Genomic DNA, 27,698 nt, shown 5'->3' with positions numbered 1-27,698 from the left:
ATGAGCTGGAGAAGGAAATGGCAAACCCCTCCAATATCTTTGCCAAGAAAACCCTAGATGGGGTCACAAAGAGTTGGATATGATCAAAGAGACTAAACAATAACAACAAAAGACAGTAGGTAGGGTATCATCGATTTAGACTCACAAGACCTGGGGTCAAATTTCACATCTGCCATTAACTCTGTGGTCTTGGGTAAGTCACTTCGCTTGTCTGGGCCTATTTTCTCATCTATATTATCAGGAGATTGGACTAGTTGTTGCCCCCACCCTCCCCCCCCCACACCACCCCAGCTCACTTCCAACTCTAAATCTATGAATCTCAAATTGAACCCTCCAACTTCCTCATTTTCCATTTAAGGAAACTGAGGCTCAGGGAGGGAATAGGACTTGCCCAGGATTTTATATCAAGTCAGTGTCAGAGTTGAGACCAGGTCTTCTGAATCTCCATCCATTGTTCTTCCCATCCTGTCGCTTTGTTGAAAGAGGGTAAGGGAAGCCACCAGCTCTACAATTTCTGGAGCAGTCAGAGTGAGAGAAAAGGGAGAAGCTTGACAGACTGAGGAGGGGCTGGGGGATGGTTTCAGGGGCTTGTCAAGGAAGTATACACTAGAGACGTGGGTGTATTAAAATGCACAGCTGGCCAGAATACTCTAAATAATATCTTCATTAGAGTCCTGATGATTCTGAGTCTAAAATGGAAGGTCTGGGTTTCCAACAGACTGACTCCTTCGGGTCTCTCTTTAGAACTCTGTAAACTGAACTACTGTACCTCCACCCCCTCCTGCAGGCTGGCCTGGAGTCATATCTTCCCCCAGCCAGGCCCTTGTCAAGTTCATAAGACCCTCCCTCGGTTTCCCCAAACAATGAGGGAAAGTTGAACTTGGGAGTCTCAGACAGACAGGCAGGCCTGAAGAAATCTCTTCTTGACCTCTGCAGGCAATTAGCCTTGCGTGAAGCCAGAACCGAGGAGCCACGGATTCTCCGGGAGGCACTAATAGAAGATTAGCGAGCCAAACATAAACAATGATAGGAAAACGGAGCCTTGAATAATCCAAACACTGGAAAATGGAAATCAAGCTTCCAACAGAGAACCATTTCCATCCTCCAAAATTACCCAACAACTCTTTTGCAACTGTTACAACTTTCACAGTCACCTCTCCAGATAGGATGCCAGGGAACTTGCAATCCAGTCTGGCCACCCAGGGACCACTCTCTGAATCGGTACCTTATGTAGGCGATGGAGCTATTCCTTTTTACAGCCTAATTAACCGGGTCTCCTAGCTCCATAATTACTGCACGGACTCCAAACGCGTCAATACTGAATATAAAACATCGTCTAGAAAGAAAGCACCCTGCATCTCCCTGTAATTAGAATTTGGGAGGCAACATGGCGCAGTGGGAGGAGTTTGTGACTAGTTGTCAGAAGGCCCAAGTCCAAATCTAGCTAGGTTTTGGTACTCAGCTGGACAAGTCGCCCCTCCTTATTGAGCCTCACTTTTTTTCACCCATAAAATGAGGTTGATGCTAATTCTTATACCATCAAGCTCATAGTTTTGTTTTGATGAAAGTGTTTTATAAATTGAAGTTTATAAAAGTCTTTTTTTTAATTTTAATTTTATTAAAAAAAAAATTTTAGGGGCAGCTAGGCAGCACAGTGGATAGAGCACCAGCCCTGGATTCAAGAGGACCTGAGTTCAATTCTGGCCTCAGATACTTAACACTTACTAGCTGTGAGACCCTGGGCAAGTCACTTAACCCCAATTGCCTCACCAAAAAAAAAAAAAAATTTAGTTTAATAGAAGTCTTATAGAAATGTGAGTTATTGTTAGAAAAATAAAATGTTAAGTGTGCCAGGAGTCTTAAAAGTCATTTACTCCAACCCCTTGGTTTCCCAGGTGGGGAAATTGAGGCCCAGGCAAGGGCAGTGACTTGTTTATGGTCATAGAGAGAACTGGTGGAAACAGACTAGAATTAAGGCCTTCTCTCATCATGAGGGCTCAGCCTTTTAGTTCTAGTATCTCCTGGACCAATTCTGCTTTCTGGATTTAGTGAGAAAGAGATCATTTTTAATCTACAAATGTCTCTTGGGCCTCAGACACTTACTAGCTGTGTGACCCTGGGCAACTCACTTAACTGCTGTTTGCCTCAGTTTTCCCAACTGTAAAATGGAGATCATGACAGCACCTGTCTCATGAGGTTTTTGTGAGGCTTAAATGAGATTATGGGAGCAGCTAGGTGGCTCAGTGGATAGAGCACCGGCCCTGGATTCAGGAGGACCTGAGTTCAAATATGACCTCAGACACCTAACACTTACTAGCTGTATGACCCTGAACAAGTTACTTAACCCTCATTGCATCACCCCGGCCCTCCCCCAAAATGAGATTTTATTTGTAAAGCACTTAGCACAGTGCTGGGAACATGACAGGAGCTATGTAAATGCTTATTCTCTTTCCTTCCCTCCCTCCCCTGACCTCAGGTCACTTCAAAGCAAATGTGTCGGGTGGGAGGGGGAGTAAGAGAGAGGGGAAGGAGGCTGAGGATGGTGGTGGCAGAGAAGTTCCCATGGTGGAAGAGTAACAGTTACCCTAACCCTTGGATCCTCTACCCAGTGACATGAGGTGGAGGGGATGGATTCCCGTTTGGCTCTGAGGAGGACACCTCACCCTAGTCTTTTTCTTTTTTCTTCCTTTCTTTCTTCTTTTCTTTCCTTCTTTCTCTCTTTCTTTTTTTGCAGGGCAATGAGGGTTAAGTGACTTGCCCAGGGTCACACAGCTAGTAAGTGTCAAGTGTCTGAGGCCAGATTTAAACTCAGGTCCTCCTGAATCCTGGGCTGGTGCTCTATCTACTGCACTACCTAGCTGCCCCTCCTACCCTAGCCTTTTTCTATGCCTGAGTCATCTTGCTTAACTCTGCTGTCTTTAGAGGTCTTCAGAAGGCTAAGCCAGCAGGCAAGAGACCTGCCCTCAAAAGGACAACTTCCATTGTGAACTGGTCCAATCATTCTGGAGATAAATTTGGAACTATGCCCAAAGAGCTATAAATCTGACCCAGCAATACCACTACTAGGTCTACATCCCAAGGTGATCAAAGAGAAGAATCTACATGCCCAAAAAAGATTTATAGCAGCTCTTTTTTGTGTTGTTAAAGAATTAGAGATATTGGAGAAGAAATTGTGGTATACGAATAAAATGGAATATTATTGTGCTATAAGAAAAGATGAAGGGGATGGTTTCAGAAAAATCTGGTAGACATATGAACTGATGCAAAGTAAAGTGAGCAGAACCAGGAGGACATTGTATACAGTAACAGCAATTTTGGGTGATGATCAACTCTGCAAGACTTAGCTACTCTGATCAATACAGTGATCCAAGACAATTTCAAAAAACTCATGATGAAGAATGCTATCTACCTCCAGAGAGAGAAATGATAGACTCTGAGTGCAGATTGAAGCCTATTTTTTCCACTTTCTTTTTCTGACTTTTACTTTGCAATATGGCTAATATGTAAATATATTTTGCATGACTTCACATGTATAATGGGTATCATATTGCTTGCCTTCTCAATGGGTGGAAAGGGGCTAGAGGGAAGAAGAGAACTTGGAACTCAGATTTTTTTTTTTTTTTTTTTTGCGCAGGCAATGGGGGTTAAGTGACTTGCCCAGGGTCACACAGCTAGTAAGTGTCAAGTGTCTGAGGCCGGATTTGAACTCAGGTACTCCTGAATTCAGGGCCGGTGCTTTAACCACTGTGCCATCTAACTGCCCCTGAACTCAAATTTTTTTAAATGAATGTTAAAAAATAAATAAAAAAGACAACATCCCGAGAGGGAAACCAAAACAGATCATTCTGGACAGATAAGGGCATTGGTACAATCCTTGGGCAGATTGTGTGAACATTGGCATGGTGGTCTGACATCCCACCTCTGGTTGACCCCAGTCAAATCCCAAGCCTCAGTTTTATCATCAGTAAAATGAGTGGTTTGTACTTGATGGCCCCCTAAGCTTCTTCCAACTCTCAATCTACAATGACCCTCCCTTCCTCTAATTCAATGTTTTTCCAAAACTGATGCAGATCCAAGAGACTACTCACCACTCACAAGATCAGGTAATTGGGATTAACTTGCCAGGCACACCATAGGATATAACAGAGAACCAACATTATTTAGCCCTCAAATTCCAAAGGAAACAAAGTTTTTCTTGTTCGCAATTCTGGGGCAAGTCCAAATTTACAGATGATTCTCACCAACTTCTTTCTTTTTTTTAAACAAGCTTCTAGGATCTGGAAGGAACCTCAAAAGGTGGCCTGGGCCTGATGTCTTGCCTCCAGGTAGAACTCCATTTAAACCCATTCAAAATAAATCAATTTCTGAAGGGATACACCGGCTTTCCTCTATACTCTGATAGAAGTTGTTCTATATTAAAAGACAGTGTGTTGGGGCAGCTAGGTGGTGCAGTGGATAAAGCACTGGCCCTAGATTCAGGAGGACCTGAATTCAAATCCAGCCTCACACACTTGACACTTACTAGCTGTGTGACCCTGGGCAAGTCATTTAACCCCCATTGCCTCACCCCCCAAAAAAAGACAGTGTGTTATACTGAAAACAGTGCTACATTAGAAGACAAAAGACATGTGTGATAGTCCTGACTTTGACACTTACTAGGTGTGTGACTATAGGCAAATCATTTTCCCTTTCCAAGCCCAAGTTTCTTCATCTGTAAAGAAAGAATAATACAGAGATTTGTAGTGAGAAAAATCTTTGTGAATTGTAAAACACTATATGAACACAAGCTATTATGTTTTGTTATATCAGTTCATTTCCTCTTGATATGTTCTCCAGTTATCTAGGCACCAGATTCCTTATAATAATATGCCATATGCAGGAAGATTACTATTAAATCACCTTTTAACTATCTTTTCTTTGGGTAAAGTCATCCTAATTCCTTTGGGATTGTAGCTCCCCAATTCTTCCTTTCCCACGCATATTCTAATGAACCATGTTACCTAATATCTTTCTACTTCCATTCTCTTTAATCAGAGGAAAGCAATTATTTTACTGTGGCATCCAATGTCCCCTCATATATGGCCCCCCAGAAAGCTAACCCAGATTTGAGACACTTTGTGAGATAGCACCTACTTAAAAACCATGGTTCATGGGCCCCCACTGATGTGTGATTTCTCTTAAATTAATCAGAAAGAATGTTAGTTCAAAGCAAAAGGCATTTAAGCAATATAGTAAATTAAGTGATAAGAAAAGGTTCCTTCCTTTCCCCACAGAAACACATTCTCCTATAAGTTACCTCACCACCAGTGGAAGATTGCAAATATAAACATAACACCTAGGGCAAGGGGCCATGTGTAGAAGGGCACATATATAGGGACTATTTATGGCCAAGAAACATGTGAGAAAGGGTGCATAATATGGCCCAGACACATGCATGAAGAACACATACTTAGGGACACACAGTCAGGGCACATGAATGAGCAGAGCAAGTCACAGTTCTGATGCTTTAGAACTGTTGACATTCTCTGGTAATGTCCTAATGAGGCTCTCTGCCAGGTGTTATATCTCTGCTGAACATTGTGTCTATGCCTTTTTTGTTGGTGGTGGTGCTTTCTCTTCTGAGTATTACAATGCTGAGCAACACATCACTGGATGTTTCTATTGGGCTCTAGATACACTGTCTATTTAACAGAGCTTCCTCCTGCTTTTGTTGTTGTTTAGTTGTTTTCCAGTCATGCATGACTCTTGATCTCTTTTGGGGCTTTCTTGGCCAAGATACTGGAGTGGTTTGCCATTTCCTTCTCCAGCTCCTTTTACAGATGAGGAAACTGAGGCAAACAGGGTTAAGTGACTTGTCCAGGGTCACACAGCTAGGAAGTGTCTGAGACTGAATTTGAACTCGTTTTCCTGATTTTAGGCCCAGTACTCTACCCACTGTGCCACCTAGTCTCCATGATACCATCAGCAACATCATCTGTTTCTTCAGTTTCCCAGTTTTATTAGACTCCAGACAACTATTTGATTGGGATTAGAAACTTCATTTTAGCACCTATTTAGTCCCTGATTATGTGTGTCTGTGAGAATAAAACTCTCTTCAGTCCCCATATTGCTCTTGGTTGTGATATAAGTCCAGGACAAGAACAAAAGAGCCCAGTGAAGGGGCACTGTTAGGGTGTTAGGGGCACTGACCCTTGCCTTGGAGCCATTGCACCCTCTTAATTTTTATTTATTTATTTATTTATTTAAGTTTTCGACCTTTGTTTAGATAAGATTTCCAATTTCAAATTTTTCTCCCTTCCTCCCCTCCCTCCCTCCCCTAGACAGCAAGTAATCTGATATATAACATTAAACATATTTCTGCATTAGTCATGTTATACAAGAAGAGTCAGAGCAAGAAGAAAAAACCTCAAAAAAGAAAAACAACAGCACCAAAAACAAAAGAGATAGTATAGTCCAATCAGCGTCCATATTCCACAGTTTCTTTCTTTTTTTCTGGATTTGAAGAGCCTTTTCCATCATTGCACCCTCTTAAACAAAATGGCTGAACTTCTCAAAAAGTATTTCTGTTAGTGATACATCTAGTCAGTCTTCCAACATTGCAAAGTAGGGAGGCATCCCTGAAGTCCTTACAATGATCTGATCACTCCTTTCTTTAGAGGAAGTGTCTATCTTCAGCCTTCTGACATCTTTAAGGGTATGATCAATACCTGCAAATTCAAATTTAACGTTTATTAATCCCTTAATATATGCAAGACACTGGGAATCCAAAGATAGATGCACAGGACATGCTCTAATGAAACCTACAGTCTAACAAGGGTGGAAGACAAGTATACAAATAGGTATGACATGAAGGAGTAAGATTAAGTGCAAGGGGAGATCTAGGCAAATTATGATTGGAAACATGGAGAGAGAGAGAGAGAGAGAGAGAGAGAGAGAGAGAGAGAGAGAGAGAGAGAGAGAGAGAGAGAGATGAAGCACTTGGGAGTCAGGGAAGGTTTCATAAAGGACTTTAGCCTCAAAAGGAAGAAAGGGACTAGATAGAGATGGGAGTATGGGGAATTTATTCTAGGTATGGCCAATATTATGAGCAAAATCATGAGGATAGAAGAGAACAGGAGAGAATAGAAAATGGAGAAGAATCCATTTTAGCTGGAATGTAGTATTAAAGGGAGGGGCAGCTAGATGGCACAGAAGATAGAGCACTGGGTCTGGAATCAGGAAGACCTGAGTTCAAATCTGGCCTCAAACACTTACTAGCTGTCTGACCCTGAACAAGTCAGTTACCCTTCTCTGCCTCAGTTTCCTCATCTGTAAAATGAGCTGGAGAAGAAATGGCAAACCACTCCAGTATCTTTGCCAAGACAACCCCAAATGGGGTCACAAAGAGTCAGACATGACTGAAAAATAACTGAACAACAATAACAAAAGAATGAAAGGGGAAAGAGATAAGAGTGGCTAGGAAGCTGGAAGTCAGAAAACATATCAGGAATTGGTGCTTGATTAGGTGAATAATGGTGGGCTCCCGAAGGTTTTTGAGTAGAGGAGTGGCATTTTCGTGCTCCTCACTAGAAAGATTACTTAGCCAGTAAAATGCAGAATGGATTGGAGAACAGCTACATTAGAGGCAGAAAGACCCATTCACACCCTGACTGGGAAGAAAAGCAAGCAGACCATTCATGGTATCTGATTATCTCTGACTCCAGGGATTATGCATCCTGTCTATAATACCGGCCTGACTCCTTCCCTCTTTGTTCACTTCTCTGGACTGAACCTTTTGCCTGTTAGACCAAAAATACCTGCTGAAGCTCGCCTGGCCAGCTGGAGCAGTACTCCTGGCCCCTTCTGGTCAATCCAGTCCCAGTCACCCTGACCCCTGCAGAAAGCATTGTAAATGGACTGCTTTTGAGGTTTCTCTTGACTCACTTGTCACCAAAGTCCAACAGATAACTTTGCAGCACCCTTCATTGCCCAAGATTCAGAATTAGAAAAAAGCAATGTGACTAGTTAAAAGTTTTATTGATTGAACACAATTGAGTGCAAGTAGTAAAAGTTGTACTAATGTAGCCCACTTTTTCTTAATGGGTAATTGCAGACACTGGAGTTTGTATGTTAAAGGAGGTTTAGGACAATTTAATAGCTCATAAAATTTTATAGTCCCAGTTGAAATCAGAGTGATAACTCTGGCCTGCAAAGCTATAGTTTGCTAAATGTCTCTCATCTTTTTTTTTCCCTTTTTATTGGAAACTTAACATCTGCTCTGCAATGGGGGGAAAAAGAAATGATCTATTTTCACAGCAGAGAGGTAAGAGGTTTGGGCTTTTGTGCTCATGTTTACATGTTTATCACATCAACTTTTTGCCCTGTCATTTTTTTCACAACTAGGACAGCTTTCCTTTAAGTCAGAAAAAAAAGTTAAGCAAGTAGGTACCAAGCTGAAATTGCACTAAAATTGGCAGCAGGAATCAGGATCTTTCTAGCCCCACTAGTTGGGGAGCAGCTGGGTGGCACAGGGGTATGGCAATGGGCTTGGAACCAGAAAACTCATTTTCATGAGTTCAAATCCAGCCTCAGACACTTATTAGGTGTGTGACCCTGGACAAGTCACTTAGCTCTGTCTGCCTCAGTTTCCTCATTTGTAAAATGATTTGAAGGAAATGGCAAAACACTCCAGTATCTCTGCTAAGAGAACCTCAAATGGGATCACAGAGACTGAGATGGTACTGAAAAAAGACAACGACAAAGCCCACCCCTCCCCCATTGTTTCTAAGTAACTGGGTTAAGTAACTATAAAGATGGCTTCATATCTTCCTCTTTATCTTGTCTGTGTCTATTTATTTACCTAATATTTCCTCCATTAGACTGTGAATTCCTTGAGAGCAGGGACCGTTTTTGCTTTTCTTTGTATGCCCAGGGCTTATCATAGTGCCTGGCACTCTGTTGGTGTGGTGGTGTTCAATCATTTCAGTCTGGAGTGGTTTGCCATTTCCTTCTCCTAGGCACTTCATCAATGACTGTTGACTGACTGACCAGGACCTGGCGGGATCCAGATATAAACTATCAACAAATGTTTACCACGTTGACCATGCTGTGGGGACCAATTTTTAATTGGGGAGTGCTAGCTAAGCGGCTTGCTGCAATATTGGGGCAAGGAAGGAGACTGGCAGCCTCCCTCAAAACAGAACCAGATTTATTTTAACAAGAACGAACTTAAAAAAAAAAAAACAAAAAACAAAAACAGGATCAGTAGGATCAAGGGAAAGGAAATAAAATGGGGAAAGGGAAATTATAATACCTGAAAAATACCACCGCCCAGGAATCAGCTGAAAATACGCAGCAGAACGCCTGTGCTTTCCAGCTTCGACCTAGAATGCTCAATTCTCCTCCCCCAAGCCTAGAAACACCCCACACAGCCCCAGCCAATGGGATGGCCGCTCTGACAGTCACATGACTGCCCTCACTAGGCTTCCAATCATTATAATTTTGCCAGGCCCATGTAGGCATCGGCGAGTGGTGATGACGTGAAGTGCCAGAGCCCTGGCAATGGCTACAACCAGTGGGTGGAGCACTGTATGGTTTGCGGAGCCCCAGGCCAGTTCGAGACATAAAAACCTCAAATAACAATTAATTCTTTACAATGGGCTAGATCCAGTGGATGATACAAAGACATAAAAGACGTGGTCCTTGCTTTCAAAAGGCTTATAGTCTATGGGGAGATAAGGCCTAGTCACATGATAAATTTAACAGTCTGACACACTACAGGACAAGAGCCAGAGAGTAGTGAGTGACAGATATAAGCATAATAGGGGTCCAAAGAAGGGGGAAATTCTGTGGTACAGAGGAAAGAACGCAGGTTGAAGAATCCACGGACCTACATTTATAACCTGCCTCTGACCCTGGAAATATGACCTGAAGCAAACCATGCAGCCTCAGTTTCCTCCTCTGTGAAAGGAGGGGGCTGGTCCAGATGGTCTCTGAGGTCCCTTCTAGCTTCTAGGTCCAGGATCTTTTGATTCTTCAGGCTGGGGGTGGATGGAGAAGGATCCCTGGAGGAGATGGGTTATTCGGGACTTGGCTAAGTGCAGAGGAGGTAGGAGGCTTTTCCCAGCTGCTCCACGGGAACGCAGAAGGTGCAGGGTACAGGAAACTGCCTCATTCTGGAGAGCTCCCGTTAGAGATATGAATGAAGGCTTGGGGAAAAATGGAAAATGTCAAGAAAAAAATACTCCCCCACCTGTGAGCAACTTCGTTTTTTACCCTGAGGCCTTCTTCCCTCTCTTCCTCCCTTCCCCCAGAAGAATTTGGAAGAAAAAATATCACATTTCCTCCGTATTTTTTTTTCTGGTTTCATATGGGCCTACTCATCTTTAGTTCACACATAAAACTGAGATATCCTGCTGTGTGGGCTGAATCCCTTGGTTCCTGGCAACAGACAGAGAAGGGGTTAGCCTCTCTGCCCTTTGATGCAGAGACAAAATTCAACCCAATACTCTGGATGAGCTGTAGCAGGACAGGCCTGAAGTAAACTTAGTGGGGCAGTGAGTAAGGTGTGGCCTGGGAGGGGGGAGGAGAGATGCATTTATTAAGACTCACTATGTGCCAAGACCTGTGCTAAGTGCTAGGGATGGGAATGAAAGCAAGGAAGATAGTCCCTGACCTCAAGAATATTATATTTTAATGAAAGAAGGGTGCTGGAAAGATAAGGAGGACACCTGAGCCAGAATATAGTGAAGAGCCTATGGGAAATTGGATGGAGGCCTGGGCCCCAATAAGATAAGGCAAAAAGTTAACCTCTCAGATTCAGCAGTGGAGGACAAGTTTCTAGTGGGGTAGCGATGGTCAGAGTAGGAGCATGGGAAAGAGACTGTGGAAAGTGGCATGGGGGCCTGGGCACCAACACAATAAGATAAAAGGGAGGCAAAGTTTGTGTCCAATGGTGCCTCCCCTCTTCCACAGGTCTCACTCTCTCTTTCCAAAGCACAGAAGCCACTCCTGAGTATGCCCTGTCTTGTTGGCCTTTTCCTCTCTCCTCTTCCCCTGACAAGTTTCCCTATCCCTAGTCTCTTTGCAGGGATCCTGTTCTCTGCTGAGTGACAGTCGCACACTCTCTAAGTCTGTATACTCTGAGACTTTCTTTCCTATAAACCACCCTGAAAATTAATCCACGCTGATAGATGAACATACTCCCAGGCATTTTACTGTCTATTTAACAGCCTGGAGATAAAATGCCATAACCTCAGGGAAGGGCTGTAATGAAGCAAGCATCAGACAAACTGGTGAAAGAAATATCTGGGGGTTCTGGGGTTTTCAGCACAGATAGTGCCTTATTAATAAGATCAGCCTACAAACAAGTTTGCCCTGTACATACCCATCTCAAAAAGGGTGCCAGCAGGTGAGAATTGATTATGAAGGGATGATATCTGTAAAGCATTTTTTATCTTTTTTTTGTGGGGTAGTTGGAGTTGGGTGACATGCCCGGGGTGAAGCAGTGGGTGAGCGTCTTGTGACTGGGGCTGGATTTGGGCTCAGGTCCTCCTGGGTCCAGGGTGGGTGCTTTGTCTACTGTATCACTTAGCTTCCCCATGATGACATCTTTAGGGTAAAATTTAGGGGTTGTACTGGGGGGAGGGGGAAGGGGAGAGGTAGAATGGGGTAAAATCCCACATGAAAGAAACAGGAAAGGGTTTATGGAGTGGGGGGAAAGAAGGGGGAGGAACGGGGCAGTGAATGAGCCTTACACTCATCAGAATTGGCTCAAAGACCTTAATTTCATCAAAGTTATCTCAAGGAGGGAATAACATACATACTCAGTTGGGTGGAGTAATCTATCTAATCCTGTAGGAAAGTAGGAGGGGAAGGGGATAAGGAGGGAGGGGTGAAAGAAGGGAGGGCAGATTGGGGGAGGGGGCAGTCAGAAGCAAATCCCTTTTGAGGAGAGATATGGTGAAAGAAGATAGATAATAGAGTAAATATCATGGGGAAGAGAATAGGATGGAGGGAGACACTTAACAATAGTAACTGTGAAAAAGAGAAAAGGAAAAAATGTACAAAAAACACTTACAGCAACTCTTTGTAGTGGTTAAGAATTGGAAATCAAAGGAATGTCCATCAATTGGGGAATGACAAAACAAGCCGTGGTATATAGTTGTAATGGAATATTATTGTGTTATAAGAAATGACAAGCAGGATGACTTCAGAAAAACCTGAAAAGACTCATATGAACTGATGTATAGTGAAGTGATCAGAACCAGGAGAACATTGTGCACAGTGACAGCATTGTCGTTCTATGAGCAATTGTGAATGACTTAACTATTCTCAGCAATACAATGATCCAAAAAAATCCCAAAGGACTAATGATGAAGCATACTATCTACCTCCAGAGAAAGAACTGGTATTGAATGAACACAGACTAAAGCATGCTATTTTGCACTTTCCTTTTTTTTCCTTTTGAGTCTTTTTATATGAAATTACTAATGTGGTAATGATTTACATAATCACACATGTATAACCTATAATCTGATTGCTTACCACCTCAGGGAGGGGGAAGGGTAGGGAAGGAGGGAATGAGAGAGGGATAGAATTTGAAACTAAAAACTTGAAAGAAAGAAAGAAAGAAAGAAAGAAAGGAAGGAAGGAAGGAAGGAAGGAAGGAAGGAAGGAAGGAAGGAAGGAAGGAAGGAAGGAAGGAAGGAAGGAAGAAAGGAAGAAAGAAAGAAAGAAAGAAAAAGAAAGGTGCCAGGATATGCAGAGCAAGTGCTTCTCCTGCCTCTCAATCCTCCCCTTTAATAATGGCAAAATGGAAGTCGAGCATCTCAACTGAATCTTCAGGTAGAAGGCCCACCCTATAAGAACCAAACTATCCAGAAGGAAATCTGCTTTTGTGTTGTTATTTAACTTAAGCACATTTTGCCCCCAATTAGAATGTCAGCCCATTAGAAGGACCCCTACTCTTTCTTCTGGGAAAGAATTGTTCAAAGAACAGAGACACTAAATCTGTGAAAGTTCTTACACTCTTAAAAAAAAAAGACACAGAGCATTAGCCATCATTATTCTTGGAGCTGGAGACAAGAAGCAGAAAAAGAAATCTATCAGGATAGATACTGTATGTTTATATAATTATAAGCAAAATATGTATAGGTTAATTGGGGGAGTGGGTGAAGTCCTGCCAAGAGGGGATCAAAAATGGCTTCATGGAGGAAGGGGTACTTGAACAGAGCTCTGAAGGAAATAAGTGATTCTAAGAGAAGGTGAGGAGGGAATGCAATGGAGGGCAGTCAGTGCAAAGGCATGGACACTAGGGATGGAATATTGAGTGTGAGGTCCAGCTAGGAGACCAGTTTAGTGCGACCTAGAGTAAGTGAAGGGGAGTGATGGGCAGTAAACCAGAAAAAGTAGTTCGTAACCAGGTTGTGAAGACCTTTGGATACCAAACAGCGGTGTTTGTATTTAGTCCTAGGGAGTCACTGGAGTTTACTGAGCAAAGAGTGATATGGTCAGAACTGTGCTTTAGAAGCATCACTTTAGCAGCTATATTGGGAATGGTTTGGGGAATAGGAGGGACAATTAGGAGATAATTGCAATAGTTCACCCAGGTGGTAATAAGAACTTGACCTTGACTGTGTGAATAAAGAGAAGGAGATACATGTGAGAGGTATTGTGAAGAGACAGTGACAAGACTTGGCAATTGATTAGATATGTGGGGTAAGGGAAAGTGAGGAATCAGGAATGACTTCCAGGATTTGAAACAGGGTGATTGGAAGGATGGTGGTAACTCCATCAGAAATAGGGAAGTCCAGAGGGTCATAGCACCACCGTTTCAGAACCAGAAGAGATCATTTGGTCCAACCCCCTCATTTTACAGATGAGAAGACTGAGTCACACAGAGGTTAAATGGCTTTCCTTTCCAGCTGGGATTCGAACCCAAGTCTACTTCCAGATGTAGCTCTATCTCCACAGATGAGACTAGAAAACTGAAGAGAAGGGAAGCAATGTGATTTGATTGAGGTCAAACATAGTAGGTAACAGAACCAGGATTGAATCTCAGGTCCCCGGACTTCAAATTCTGTGCTGGTGGAAAAATCAGATTTCACCAAGAGGTCACTTTGAGCTTCTCCACAATGTTCTCAACTATAGAATTCTTTCTGTGGTAGACTATTGTGAAACATTCGCAATCCTTTGACTCTGCACAAGTCTTACCTTTTACATGAAGCCTTTCCTGATCCCCCAACTGCTAATGTCCTCCTTGAAAAAAAAGATATTGACTTGTATTTATTTTGTGTATATTTTGATTATGATTCTATGTGAATATGTTGTCTCCTTCAATAGAATGTAAAGTCCTTGATTGCAGGGACTGTTTCATTTTTATCTTTATATCCCCAGTCCCTAGAACAGTGCCTGGCACATAGTAGGTGCTTAATAAATGCTTGTTGCTTATTAGATAGATTCTTTGGTTGTTATCAGTCCTAGCTGAGACCATTTCCCCTCTCCCTCTCTCTATCTGGTTTCCTGTGAAGCCCAAGATTAAAAGCTATCACCACCACCACAACAACCCTTACTCACTGGGTTATACAGAAGCCAACTCTATGGAGATTCAATAGAAATAGGCTTATGCCCTGGTTATTTCTGGCAAGACATAGAATATATTTCGTTCCCATGTTCAGCCTTACAAAATGTTACATGTTTTGTTGTTGTAACAGTCAACCTCCTTGAGAGCATAATAGGGATATGGCAGAGATATGCTGGTAACTGTTTAACAACCAGCTCTCCAAAACCCAAATGTACACAAGGCACACTTTAATGTTTAGTATATTTTATCAAAATTTTCTCCATCACTTTCTTAAGTTTAGACAATTAATGAAACAATAATGCAATCCCTTATTTGTTGTATTTGCTGATTTCTGGGGTATAAATCCTCATACTGAAATTTTAATAATTTGCTCTCTTGAGCATACAGATGGCTCTAGAATATACCTGTAGGTATGAGTTACAAGTACATACTGTAGGGGGCAGCTAGGTGGCACAGTGCATAAAGCATCAGCCCTGGATTCAGGAGGACCTGAGTTCAAATCCGGCCTCAGACACTTGACACTTACTAGCTGTGTGACCCTGGGCAAGTCACTTAACCCTCATTGCCCTGCAAAAAGACAAAAGAAACTAAAACTAAAACTAAAACTAAAAACAAGTACATACTGTAAGTCTATAAAGGCAAGCTTATGTGTCTTAAGCATTTCTTTCATAGTGGAAGAAATAAATAGCTGTCCTGTACCTTGAATACCTTTTTAGAGGGATCCTATTAACCCTTTTGTGGAAACTCCAGACTGGAGTCAAACCTGAGCTTTGAGTGATTTATCTTGGGGTTCTGGGCTGGGGGAATAAGGAGCCAGAGAATAAGAGAAGAGCCTGACTCCCCTCTTCTGGGCCAGGCTCCCCTAGTTGTGAGTTCAGAGCTGTAATCCCTTAGTGGGAGTGGGCACCCCAGCCCCTTGCACCATTGGACCTTATCACCTTTTGTGAATTTATAAACTCTCTGTAGGCAGTCTCTGGATTTGTCCTACATTAAGTGTTTTGTGGGTAATGAAACATTAACTCAGAGTAAAACGGAGGATTGAGTCAATTCAAAAGTTCTGAATGTACAGATGGGCACTTCACAGTTTTTTCCTATCCTAATAGAAATGGGATTTTCTAAGAGGTCACAACTCCTACTTTTTGGGACAATGGATCCTGGACATTTATGTATGTGAGAAATAAAAGAATATCATTTAATTCTTTTTTCAAAAGCTTTTAAAAAACCCTTTAATGCTTTCTCTTCAATTCTCTAAGGTATTTGATACCAAAAAATCGCTTTTCTTTTCAAAGTACCTTTATCATGTTTACAAAATAAAAAAAATGACTCACAGACAATTCAGTTCAGAGCTCTTCAATTCAGGGACCTCAGAATAAGTAGGTAGAGCAGACTTGGACAGCTCTTCTCACAAAGAGAATTAAATAAAAATAGTTTGGATATGAGAGTTCCTTTCTGAAAACAATACCAAGTTGGTCATTAACTTCAGCAAACGTGTTAAGGGCATTTTATATTCTAAACCTAAGGATAGATGTCATTTGCAAACAATAGTTCATGGTCCTGGAATGTTCTTGGCAGCTTGGTGTGATGGGACAGAGCACCCAGAGAACTGACTTCTGGTCTTGGTTCTGCCACAGCCTGTTTGAACGTCGTTGGGCAACTTTGCAAACTTTGTGAATAGAACAGCTCTAAATCACAGAGCTGGAAAGGACTTTGGTGGCCATTCGGTCCAACCTAAACCTCACTAAGACTCCCCTGTCTGACATCCCCAACAGTGGTCATCTATCCTGATTCACTTAAGACCTCAAGTGAGGTCCCAACTACCTACCTCCCAGGGCAGTCCATTGTATTTCTGGATAGCTTTCATTATTAGAATTTTCTTTACATCAAGGCTAAATTTGCCTCTCTGTAACTTATACCAATCGTTTTAGTTTTACCCTCTGGGACCAAGCAGAAGAAGTATAATCTCTCTTTCATGTAACAGTCCTTTAAATGTCTGATATCATGTGACCTGTTCTTGATAACGTTGTGCTGACCCTTCATGATCGTCAATTCCTTTGATATATGTTCACAAACCATCCCTTTAATGATATCTTCTAGAATATTCCCAGGAATCAACTGGTCTTTAGCTTGTACCATTTTCTCCCATTTTACCCTTCTCCAGTCCTAAAGCATCCTCTCATTCTCCATAAACTTTGAAAAGATCACCAATAGTGGCTTGACAATCACATTTGCCAATTCTTTCAGTACCCTGGGACTGTATATAGTTCATGACTTTAACTCATTAAGGGAAACTATATGCTTTCTAATTATTCTTTTATTTATACTGGGTTTCGTTTCCCATTAGTCATTTTTGTTCTGTCCTTTCTAGTCCAAAGATAATTCTCCTTGAGGGAGGAAAAAAAAAGTAAAATGAGTTGTCTAGCTCTGTCTTCTCCTCATCATCTGGTATCATTATCTCATCTACCTTGAGCAGGTTGTACCATCCCTTCTTTTGTCCTTTTCTTTCCCCCAATATGGGCTTTTGAAAAAGAAGTCAAACCAAACTCCTTTCTTTTCCTTATCATACATTGTTAACTTTAGCTCATTCTTAGCTCTAATACTCCTGATAACATTCCTTCTACCTATGGTCTTGTTATCATCCTAGATCTCTTCTGCCCTTTGTAGCTACACCCCTCAGAAAGGCCATCTACAATAGATGCCTCCACTTTCTGTCCTTCCACTCTTCCTAACCTCTCACAATCCAGCTTCTGACCTTATCATTCTATCAAAATGATTCTCTCCAGTTACTAATGATCTCTTATTTGCCAAATCCAATGGTCTTTTCTCATTGTCCTTCGCTTTTCTGCAGCCTTTGATATTGTTGTGGATATTCTCTTCTCTCTAGGTTTTGGGGACACCCCTCTCTCCTAGTCCTCCTCCTATCTATCTGACTGTTCCCTATATCCTTTGTCATATCCTTCTCCAATTCATGCCCTTTAGCAGTAGGTGTTCTTCAGCATTCTGCCCTGGGTCTTCTTCTCCCACTAAACTACTTCATTTGGTGATCTCATCAGGTCCCATGGATTTCATTGCTATCTCCATGTTGATGATTTTCAAATTTACCTATCCTGCCCCAAATACTCTGCTAGCCTCCAATCTTGCATATCTACTGCCATTCAGGTATCATGAACTAGATGTCTAGTTGATGTCTTAAACTAAATACGTCCAAAACCAAACTCATTACCTTTCTCTCTAAACTCCATCAATCCAACTTTTCCCGGAGACTGCAGAGGACAACACCATCCTCCAAGTTCCTCGGAGATAACCCTAACCCACATCCATTCTGTTGTCAAGGTCTACTGCAAGACCTTCGTAATGTCTCTTGAATACACCCTCTTCTCTTCTCTGACCTCTCCAATGCAAACCCTCGTCACCTCATGCCTGGACTATCGCAATAGGCTGCTTGTGGGTCTTCCTGCCTCAGGTTTCTTACCACTCCAATCCATTCTCCATTCAGCCACTAGTGATTTTCCTAAAATGCAGGTCTGCTCATGTCATTCTCTATTCCCCCCCACCCCGACTTAGTAAACTCCATTGTTTCCCTATCACCTCCAGGATGAATTACAAACCTTTCTCTTTGGCATTCAAAACTCTTCATGGGGGCAGCTAGGTGGCACAGTGGATAGAGCACCAGCCCTGGATTCAGGAGTACCTGAGTTCAAATCCAGCCTCAGACACCTGACACTTACTAGCTGTGTGACCCTGGGCAAGTCATTTAACCCTCATTGCCCCCCAAACACCTCCCCCCACACACACACACAAAACAAAACAAAATCTCTTCATAACCTAGCCCCCTTCTATCTTTTCTGTCTTCTTATACCTTATTTCTACCATCTACTCTGATCTAGTGACACTGGCCTGGCTGTTCCGTGAACAAGACACTCCATCTTTCAGCTCTGGGTATTTTCTTTGGGTGCCCCACCCCAAGCCTGGAATGCTCTCCCTCCTTAATTCTGCCTACTGATTTCCTTGGCTTCCTTTAAGTCTCAACTAAAATCCCATCTTTTACAAGACACCTTTCCCAAACTTTTTTTTTTTTTATTAGTGAGGCAATTGGGGTTAAGCGACTTGCCCAGGGTCACACAGCTAGTAAGTGTTAAGTGTCTGAGGCCGGATTTGAACTCAGGTACTCCTGACTCCAGGGCTGGTGCTCTATCCATTTCCCAAACTTTCTTAATTCTAGTGCCTTCTCTTTGCTTTGTTGTTGTTGTTTAGTTATGTCCAGCTCTTCAAGACCCCATTTGGGTTTTCTTGACAGAGATACAGGAGTGATTTACCATTTCCTTGTCCAATTCATTTTACAGATGAGGAAATTGAGGCAAACAGGGTTAATGACTTGCCTAGGTCATACAGCTAGTAAGTGTCTGAGGCCAGATTTGAACTCAGAAGGTTAGTCTTCCTGACTCCAGACCTGGCGCTCTATCCACTCCACCTCCTACCTCCCCCAGTGCCAAATCTAATGCACTTTCTAATATACCACACAATCTTTCTTTAAGGTGACTACATATCTCTAGTTCCCATTTCTAGTATCTTCAGTAAACAGACAGAGACTGAAATAACCGATTGTGCTGAGTTGCTAAAGGATAATGAATTAAACATCACTTTTGCCTATGCGTCCTCATCGTGTTGTGGAGGAAACAGCATGATACTGGGAACTAGGAAATGTGGGTGCTGGTCCTGACTCTGCCACTGACTAGTTGTATGTTGCCTGTGCTATCACCCACTTCAGATTATGTGATCATCACGGACCCTGCCAGTTTGGGGTTTGTTGTTCTGATATCCCTCCCAGCTCTAATATACCATGTTCTAAGACCCTTTCCAACTCTTACATTAGCCCTGAAGCAATTACAAGCTATAGTATAAAGTTCCCTTCCCATACTAAAATTCTATGTTTTAAAGACCCTTCTAGTTCTGATGGTCTTTGTATTCAATGAAACCATTGCTTTCATCATTGATTAAGCATCTGTGTGTAGGGCCATGTACTTAGTGATGGGAATCCAAATCATAGAAATGATCCAGTCTACTTTCAAGAAGTTTACAATTGAGTAGGTAGTTGTGGGGAGGAAATGTATAAAAATAATTCTGATACAAGGGGAAATAAGAAAAAGGAAAAGAAGTCTAGGGAAGCCACTATGAGAAATTTGAGGAAGCTTTTCATGGGAGCAAATAAATGGAAGGAAAGTGGATGTCTTTTAATGGATTGGGAATGATTGAACAACCTGTAATATATGGACTGATGGAATATGATTGTGCTATAAGAAATAACAAATATGAAGGATTCAGAGAGACTTAGGAAGACTTGCATGAACTGATGCAGATTGAAGTAAGCCAAACCAGGAAAACAATTTACAGTATGGCTACAATAATGTAAAGAAAGACAACATCAAAAGATGTCAGAACTATGATCAATGATGGGTCCAGTCATGAATCCAGAGGACTGGTGGTGAATTATGCCTCCTAACTCTGGGAAGTGGTGGACTATGGGTATAGAATGAGGCATTCCTTTTCAGATATGGTCATTGTGTTGATTTATTTGGCTTCACTGTCCTGTTACAAGGGAGCATTCTCTTGGGAGAGGAGAGAGGGAGTAATTGGAAGTGACATCAAGGGTTTGAAAAAAATCAATAAAACATTCAAACACACAAAAATTTGAAGAAAAATGCTACATTATTTTCCTCTTGGGTGACCAGAGAAGAAATGTCAACTGAAATAGACCTTGAAGGAATAGACGTCATATTAGGAGATAGAGGGAGAAGAGTAAATTCATTGTAGGTACAAGGGTGGTATGAGCCATTTGATTTGGGAAAGGGTAGGGTAAAAACAAGAGAAAGGAGAGAAGCCCACTTTGGCAGGAATGGAGAATACATGAAGCTCAATGGAGCTGGAAAAGAGGTTGGAAGCAAGTTATCTGGGGCATTGAGTGCCAGGATCAGGAAATTACATTGTTTTGGCTAGGCAGTGGAGAGCCACAATAGACTTTTAAGTAGAGGAGTTACCAAATCACAGGGGTGAGTTAGGATTATGAGAGTTTGTGGGATGAATTGGAGAAGGAAGGGGAGAAACTTATTCCTAGGTTTGTCCGATGATCATTACTCAATTATCCACATATTTCTGGGTTATTTAGGTATTGTGAAATCCTTTGTGGGAAAATAACACTTATCGGTTACAGGTGGTCAGCTTAATTAGTAATTAGGATAATGCAATATTGAAAATGCAGGACACAAATTTAATTAGTTGTGTTTTATTAGAGTAACTAAGAAGGCCCCAGGACTCTAGTGGAAGGAGGGAGATCAATCCCAACATCTATTTGCACTAGAAAACAATCGCAGCTGAGGGCTGTCGGCAGAGCAGACCAGGAGTGATGGAGTAGTTGGCCCTTGCAAACAGCGCCTCAGACAGAAGGGGAGGGGGTGTGAGTGAAGAGGGAAGAAGGAAAAACAGCTCAGGACCTGGTAAATGAATGATCAATATCTCCAGGGAGTCTCTGTGTAATCTCAGTTAATGTTACTGAGTAGCTAATAGGAGCTGACACATTGCTATAGGCAGATGACTCCCATAGCTCAATTAACTAATTATCTTTTAAGCCATTCTGACTCAAATGGGAAGTAATGGCGAAGATGCTTTGTTTTTTTAATTCTGTTTCTCTCTCAATATCCCCCCCCCATTTCTCCCTTTTTGGTGTTTGTTCAGACATGACTCCCCTGGGTGCTCGGATAGCTGCCCAGATCCCAACATCTTTGCTGCTATTTCAGTCGGAGAAAAGTCAACCCCTTCAAAGAGGCCCCAGCTTCCCCACCCACCCAACCTTGCTGTGCCATCTAACTCTGGCCAGGCTGTACTGCCTGTCCGTCTGTCAGGTTCCCTCTCTTACTAAAAGATTGTTTCTTCACTAAGGGCGTTGTCGCAGACGGGGATGCTTGGGTTTAGTGGAAGCTACAGAGCACTTTATTTGGAGTCAAAGGACCCAGGTTTGAATCTCAGCTCTGCTCCTTACTTGTATATAACCTTGGGTAAGTTATTTTCCTTTTCTGGGCCTTAGGTGGCAAAGATGCACTCTCTAAGGTCAATTCTAGCTAAATTCTGTCTAAATAACTATCATCATATATGCTTCAGAAAGAGGAAAGGAAATTCTTTTTCCTTCCCTGACCTCACCTCCTCCAAAAGGAAAAAAAAAAAAACAACAACACAAAAGAAACCTCTTTGCCCATCCAGGGTTTGGAGACAAGGTTGAACACCCTTTGAACTTACCCATTCTTCCATCTTGGGGTTTAAATAAAGGGTGTCTCCAGGATTGATTGGCAGCAGGAATGATCTACGTGTTCTTTTGGGTACCCTTGGAATCCAAAGAATCAATTAAAATAAACACGTCTTGTTTCTCCACTACTGTCCTTGTTCTGGAAGGCTCTAGGGTACCTTGGCTTTTGCCAGTACAAGGAAAGAGATCCTTTCCCATATTTCTCTGTGGCATTTTCAAAAATTATTTTTGCTATATCTTCTATATCCTTGAAGTACCTTCCGCCAGAACACCTGTCATGCTGAAAAACAAAGTCCCTACACAATGGACCCAGAGCACAACACTCTCTTTTAGAAATTAAACTCATCTAGTTTAAGAAAAATTGCCACCAGCTCCAAAATGCTTATTTGTCGTAGGGAAAGAAAGCTAATCCTTGCCATGCTAAATGGACTGTGCTTTCTATATAGAGTAGAAATTGGCAGGAGAGATGATTCGTGATTATGGAGAACTGCTATAAGGCCCAGCTTTCAGAAAGCAAATTTTGGAATTGTGAATCATGGGATTTTTGAGCGCTAAGGGACTTTAGAGATAATTTCCAATTTGTCTATTTTATAGATGAGAAACCTGATGTCCTGAGAGGTTAACACAAAAAGTAAGCAGCAGGGCTGACATTTAAACTCATTTCTGCTACCTATTAGTTGTAGACACATGGACAAATCATTTTCCTTACATATCTAGTCCTTGGTTTCTTTATCTATAAACGAAAAGTGTTGACCCAGGTGATATCTAAAGTCCCTTGTATCTCTAAATACTAAGTAACTTGCCCAAAGACATAGCATTGTGTGAACTGGCATTAGAACCCATATTTCCCAACTCAGCCAACTCTTCATGCCAACACCTTACTGCTTCCCTGTAAACATTAGACTGTTTAAATAAAACCATAAGTAACTGGTCAACCAGCTCTTTTGGTTTCTAAGCCAAAGGCAGAGAATGCATGACTACTCCAACTCAGCTCTTGGTATCTGGTTTCTTCTTTGGAGTAAAGGGGTTGTGTTATTTTAAAATAAAAAAATTTAAATGCAAATTTTAAAATAAAAAAAATTAAATGCAAATTTTTTTTAAAAAAGCAGGGGGCGCAGCTAGGTGGCACAGTGGATAAAGCACTGGCCTTGGATTCAGGAGGACCTGAGTTCAAACCCAGCCTTAGACACTTGACACTTACTAGCTGTGTGACCCTGGGCAAGTCACTTAACCCTCATTGCCCTGCAAAAAACAAACAAACAAAAACAAACAAAAAATTTTTTTTAAAGCAGAGCTTTGAATAAATCAATCAGGTACCTAGTATGTACTACTTGTCAAGAGAGCAGCATCTCCCTGGTTCTTCCACTGGTTTGTTGTGTGCACTTGGAGTGATTTCCCCTCCTGGGGGTCCATGTCTCCTGTAAAATAAGATTGGACTAAATTATCGATGGGGTCCCTCTCAGCTTTACCATTTTAGTGGTCTATGATTCTAATCACTCTGGACCTGTTTTCTCCTTTGTGAAATTAGAGGGTTGGACTAAGTCTCTAAGGCCCCTTCTAGCTCTAACATTCTGTAATTCCATAAAAGAATAGAATAAAAAATGTCTGGGGAGGAGAGGATTGAACTAAGATCTAACTGGATGGGGTGAGGGTGAGGGGAGGGAGGGGACGGTGGTGGGGAGAAGATAAAATGGAAAAGTCCTGATCATTTCTCAGCTTTGATTCGTTCCCCCTATTAAGCCAATGGGCTTAATTTTTTTTTTTTTTTATTTTACAGGGAGACAGGAACCCTGATGGATTCCTTACAGGGAGAGCCTGGCCCGATCAAGCTGTTGGCTTCTGATTGGAGGCCCAGCCTTATACAATATTGAATGTTTCCCAGTTAGTCTCCTTACACAGAGATCACTCAGCCTTTGATAAGATCGGAGCATTGGGACAGGAGGAAATTGCAGTCTCACCCAGTGTGTGATTGTGCCCTTCTGAAGTTGCTGTATCTAAGACATTAGAGGGGCCTTAATAGCATCATATTAAGTGGAGACACTGCAGCCCAGTGACCTTGTGATGCTAGATAGCTAGAATTTGCCATTTTAATGAAAAATCAAGAGTTAAGTAAATGACCACCTCTCTGAAGAGAACCAACCCTGGGATCCTTGGGTCCCTTTTCCAGAAGCTGGGGAAGAGGGGGGGTGTAAATCAGCATAACCACAGAGGCAATCTATCCATATTGACTGAGTTTCAGCCTTTATCTCACCTCCTGCCACCGAGGCCTATTGAAACAGCAGCCAAAGACAAAGAAAACCAAATCAGTTTGAGTTTTCTCTTTGTTTTCTCCTTGCAGATGTTCCCCCACCACTCTAAGACACCCACATCATTCTGGGATTTAAATGAGTAGAATGGAATCGAGATGATGAAAAATTTAAGCCAAATATGAGGTGAGATGGGGAATTTGGTAAATCGAGCCTTAGCAATTGTTAAGGAATGGTGAAGGGTAGGGGAATGATGGAGAAGGAACAGATCATAGGGGGCTAGTCTTTCCATGACAGACAAATGGATTAGTCTCCAGACTTAGTAAAAGCCATCTACAGGGAAGTAAGAGGAGTCTGTGTGATGTGGTGAAGAGTCCCAGACTGGAAGTCATGGAGTCCTAAATCTAGAGCTAGATAGGACCTCAGAAACCTTTGAGTCCACTTTATAGATGAGGAAACTGAGGCCCAATAGAGGGTAAACAACTTGCACAAGAGTACAATTGGTAGAGGCAGCTAGGTGGTGCAGTGGATAAAGCACCAGCCCTGGATTCAGGAGGACCTGAGTTCAAATCCGGCCTCAGACACTTAACACTTACTAGCTGTGTGACCATGGACAAGTCACCTAACCCTCATTGCCCCTCCAAGAAAAAAAAAAAAAGAGTACACTTGGTAGTAAAAATCAAAAGTCCTAGATTCTAGAAGGAATACTAGACAAGCCATTTGCAAGTTATGTGTTGAATTTATTATATACTTAAAAAAAAACTATATCTAAATAGAGACTCACAGTTTCGTGTAAAATCTGCTTTTTCTATTCCAGTATACATATGGAAATGTTCATTTTGTTTTGTGTGTAAGTTCAAAATAAAAGTTTTTTTTCTCAAAATTCAGACCTCCAAAAAATAAAATAAAAAAGGTCTGAGGTTTAGTCTCAACTCTGCCACTAACTTACTGTGTGACCATGAGTTCTACCTGCTCTCTGAGTTTTGGTTTTCCCATCTTCAAGAAAATATGAGTTAGAGCAGATGATCTCAAAGTATTCTTGTGGCTTCATGCTCAGATCTTTCATTTCCGTCATTCAGAGAAAGGGAGAAAATATCAGATTTGAACTTAGATCCCTTAATTGCTCCCTCCCTCCTTCTAATACTGTCCATTCTGAAGATGTTTCACATACACCTCCCCCCACCCAGCTCCAGCCCCAGCCCCCAAGAGAGTTTCTGGAAAAGGTCCCCTAGAGACATCCAACATTGCAGTTTGTTTTTTATCCTTGCTCCCTCCACCCAGAGAGGGAAGCTCTCAGTTGAGAGTCTTTTCTTCCAGGGCTGTTCAATGCTTTCTGATCCTTGAAAATGATTAAGTGCACCAATCGCTGGGAAGCTGCAGAGCCAACGCCTCCTGATGGACCAGTACACAAAACCCACTTTAACAAATCATGCCTAATGAAAAGTACCACATTGGGCATTTTGACCAAATGAATAACCTCATATTAAAATGCCATAAATAAATAAACAAATGAATAGATGAATACATAGATAAATAAATAAGTAAACAATAAAATAAATAAATGGACGAATAAAAGGACAAATGAATGAATGCATAAATAAATGGGTGGGTGAGTGGGTGAGCGAATGAATGAATGAACAAACAAATAAATAAATGGGTGATGGATAGATATTTGCATGAACAAACAAATAAATAGATAGATAGATGGGCAGAAGAATGAGTGAGTGAAAAAATAAAAAAATAAATAGGTGACCCCTCTGCCTCCTAGCTTATCTCCCTTTGGCTTTGGCTTTTTCCTTCAACTGGACTGCTTGAGCCCTGGCTGGTAATGCTTAAGTGTGACTGTTTCCAATTTTTCCATTCCTCCAGGCAGGCCTCTCCCAGGACAGTTCCCAACCGCACACAATGGGAGCTCAAAGGGCCCCCAAAGTCTCTGAGCTGCATGAAAGACCTGGAATGGAAGCCACCGCTTCTCTTTACACATACACAATGCTTTCTTGACCCCTCCCTGACCTCACCCTCGAATCTGGGGTTCACAGCCCCCGCCTTGAACCTAGCTTGGTGATTCTGCCTTTGGCCCCAATGGTTTCCTGGGGTCAGGCAGCCCCCACCCAGCCATTAACAGGAGGCGCCTCCCGCTCATTTGCCAAAACTGACATCCTGGGAAGCCTTGATGAATTTATGAATCCGGGGGCTCCCCATGCCAGGAAAGAATAAGGATTTGCTGGAAATCAGCTGTGCCTCTCCAATTCCTTTTCAGCTGAGCCCATCAGTCTTTCCCCGGCTCAGGCGGCCTTGGCAGGTTTTCTCTCTCTCTCTCTCTCTCTCTCTCTCTCTCTCTCTCTCTCTCTCTCTCTCTCTCTCTCTCTCTCTCTCTCTCTCTCTCTCTCTCTCTCTCTCTCTCTCTCTTCTTTTTTTCTGGCATGGCTTGGGAAAGAGGGGAAGAGGAAGGCACTCCGCAGAAAACACACACTCCAAACCAACCAGTAACATCAGGAAGGGGATTGAGAACATGGACCCTAGGGGTAGAGAACAGGGCTGGAGCAAAAACCTCTCCCTCCTCTCTCTATCCCCTCCTCGATAACTGATTCCCCGGGGAGGGGCATTGGTTTCTCCTTTATAATTAGTGGCTCCTTCATGCAGCCCAAGAGGAGCAAAACGGTCTTCACTGGTTCTTTCCCCAGCAGCCTCTCACCGTAGGGGTCATTAACCAGATGTGCCGGACCATCCCAAGCGAGGCGAGGAGAACCCCCAGACTTCATCCTCTTGTTCCCAAGAGCTGGGGCACAGGGCAACCAACCTTTTTGAACGCGGGGGTCTTGTTTGTCGGTTTCCTTTCCCTCCCAGCCCCCGCCCGTTTCCTCGCAACCACTTTAAGTCTCCCAGATCGAATCGACTTGATCTGAACAAGACAAATGTGGAATTAGCGCGTCTGTCGGGCTTCCCGGCCAACGGGCCCAGAGGGCTGGATGGATGGTCCGTCCGTGATTAATAATCAAACCTGGCGCTTTGGGTGTGAGTCATGTGGAAAATTTAGCTTTAAAAAACATTGACTGGGTCCAAAACGAGTGATATTTTTCTTTCTTTTGTCTTCTCGCTCCCTTTCTCTGCCCCTAATGAAAATCCTTTTATTATCTTTACCTGCTCCGAATGACAGCTCAAAAGGGCCCCTTTCTCTGTTGATTTACACCCTGTGTATCTCAGACTCCTGTGGAATTTGAACCGACAATAAAGGGCTCAGTGCGAATTCCCCATTTAAATGCCTGAGAGCCGATGCCCTCTCCATCTCCCCCTACTCTTTCTCAGAGTTGAAATGCACCTGAGCATGGAGAGAGCAATGCTCTAGAACCAGAGCTATGAGGGATACCAGGGCAGTTAAACAGTCCTCCTTTCCTTAATCCCTTTCTAAATTTGCCTGTCCCTTCCTGAGAGGGTCTCAGAAGAGAATACCCATTTTCCAGATTGGAGTACTGAGACTGGAAGAATATAGTCACTCTCACCTCATTCAAGGAGTTTTCCTAGATAAATGACACTTCCTTCAACTCCACCTGGTAAATACTGTCTTCAATTTGCATTTGTTGACATTTTGATTATAATT

General features: G+C 42.3%; 1 long non-coding RNA gene across 1 annotated transcript; it reads right to left on the bottom strand.

Moving 5' to 3' along the window:
- Positions 1-6,435: 6,435 nt before the first annotated feature.
- LOC122739709 lies at positions 6,436-27,007 on the bottom strand. The gene is made up of 3 exons (XR_006354672.1): positions 26,796-27,007; positions 23,172-23,272; positions 6,436-6,707 (listed from the first exon to the last, which is right to left on the bottom strand). It is a non-coding gene; the product is annotated as an uncharacterized LOC122739709 (long non-coding RNA).
- Positions 27,008-27,698: the final 691 nt, after the last annotated feature.

Source organism: Dromiciops gliroides, chromosome 2 (genome assembly GCF_019393635.1).
Source record: "Dromiciops gliroides isolate mDroGli1 chromosome 2, mDroGli1.pri, whole genome shotgun sequence".
Classification (NCBI taxonomy): Eukaryota; Metazoa; Chordata; class Mammalia; order Microbiotheria; family Microbiotheriidae; genus Dromiciops; species Dromiciops gliroides.
The sequence above is the reverse complement of the archived record's forward strand: the minus strand, read 5'-3'. Positions and strand labels throughout refer to the sequence as shown.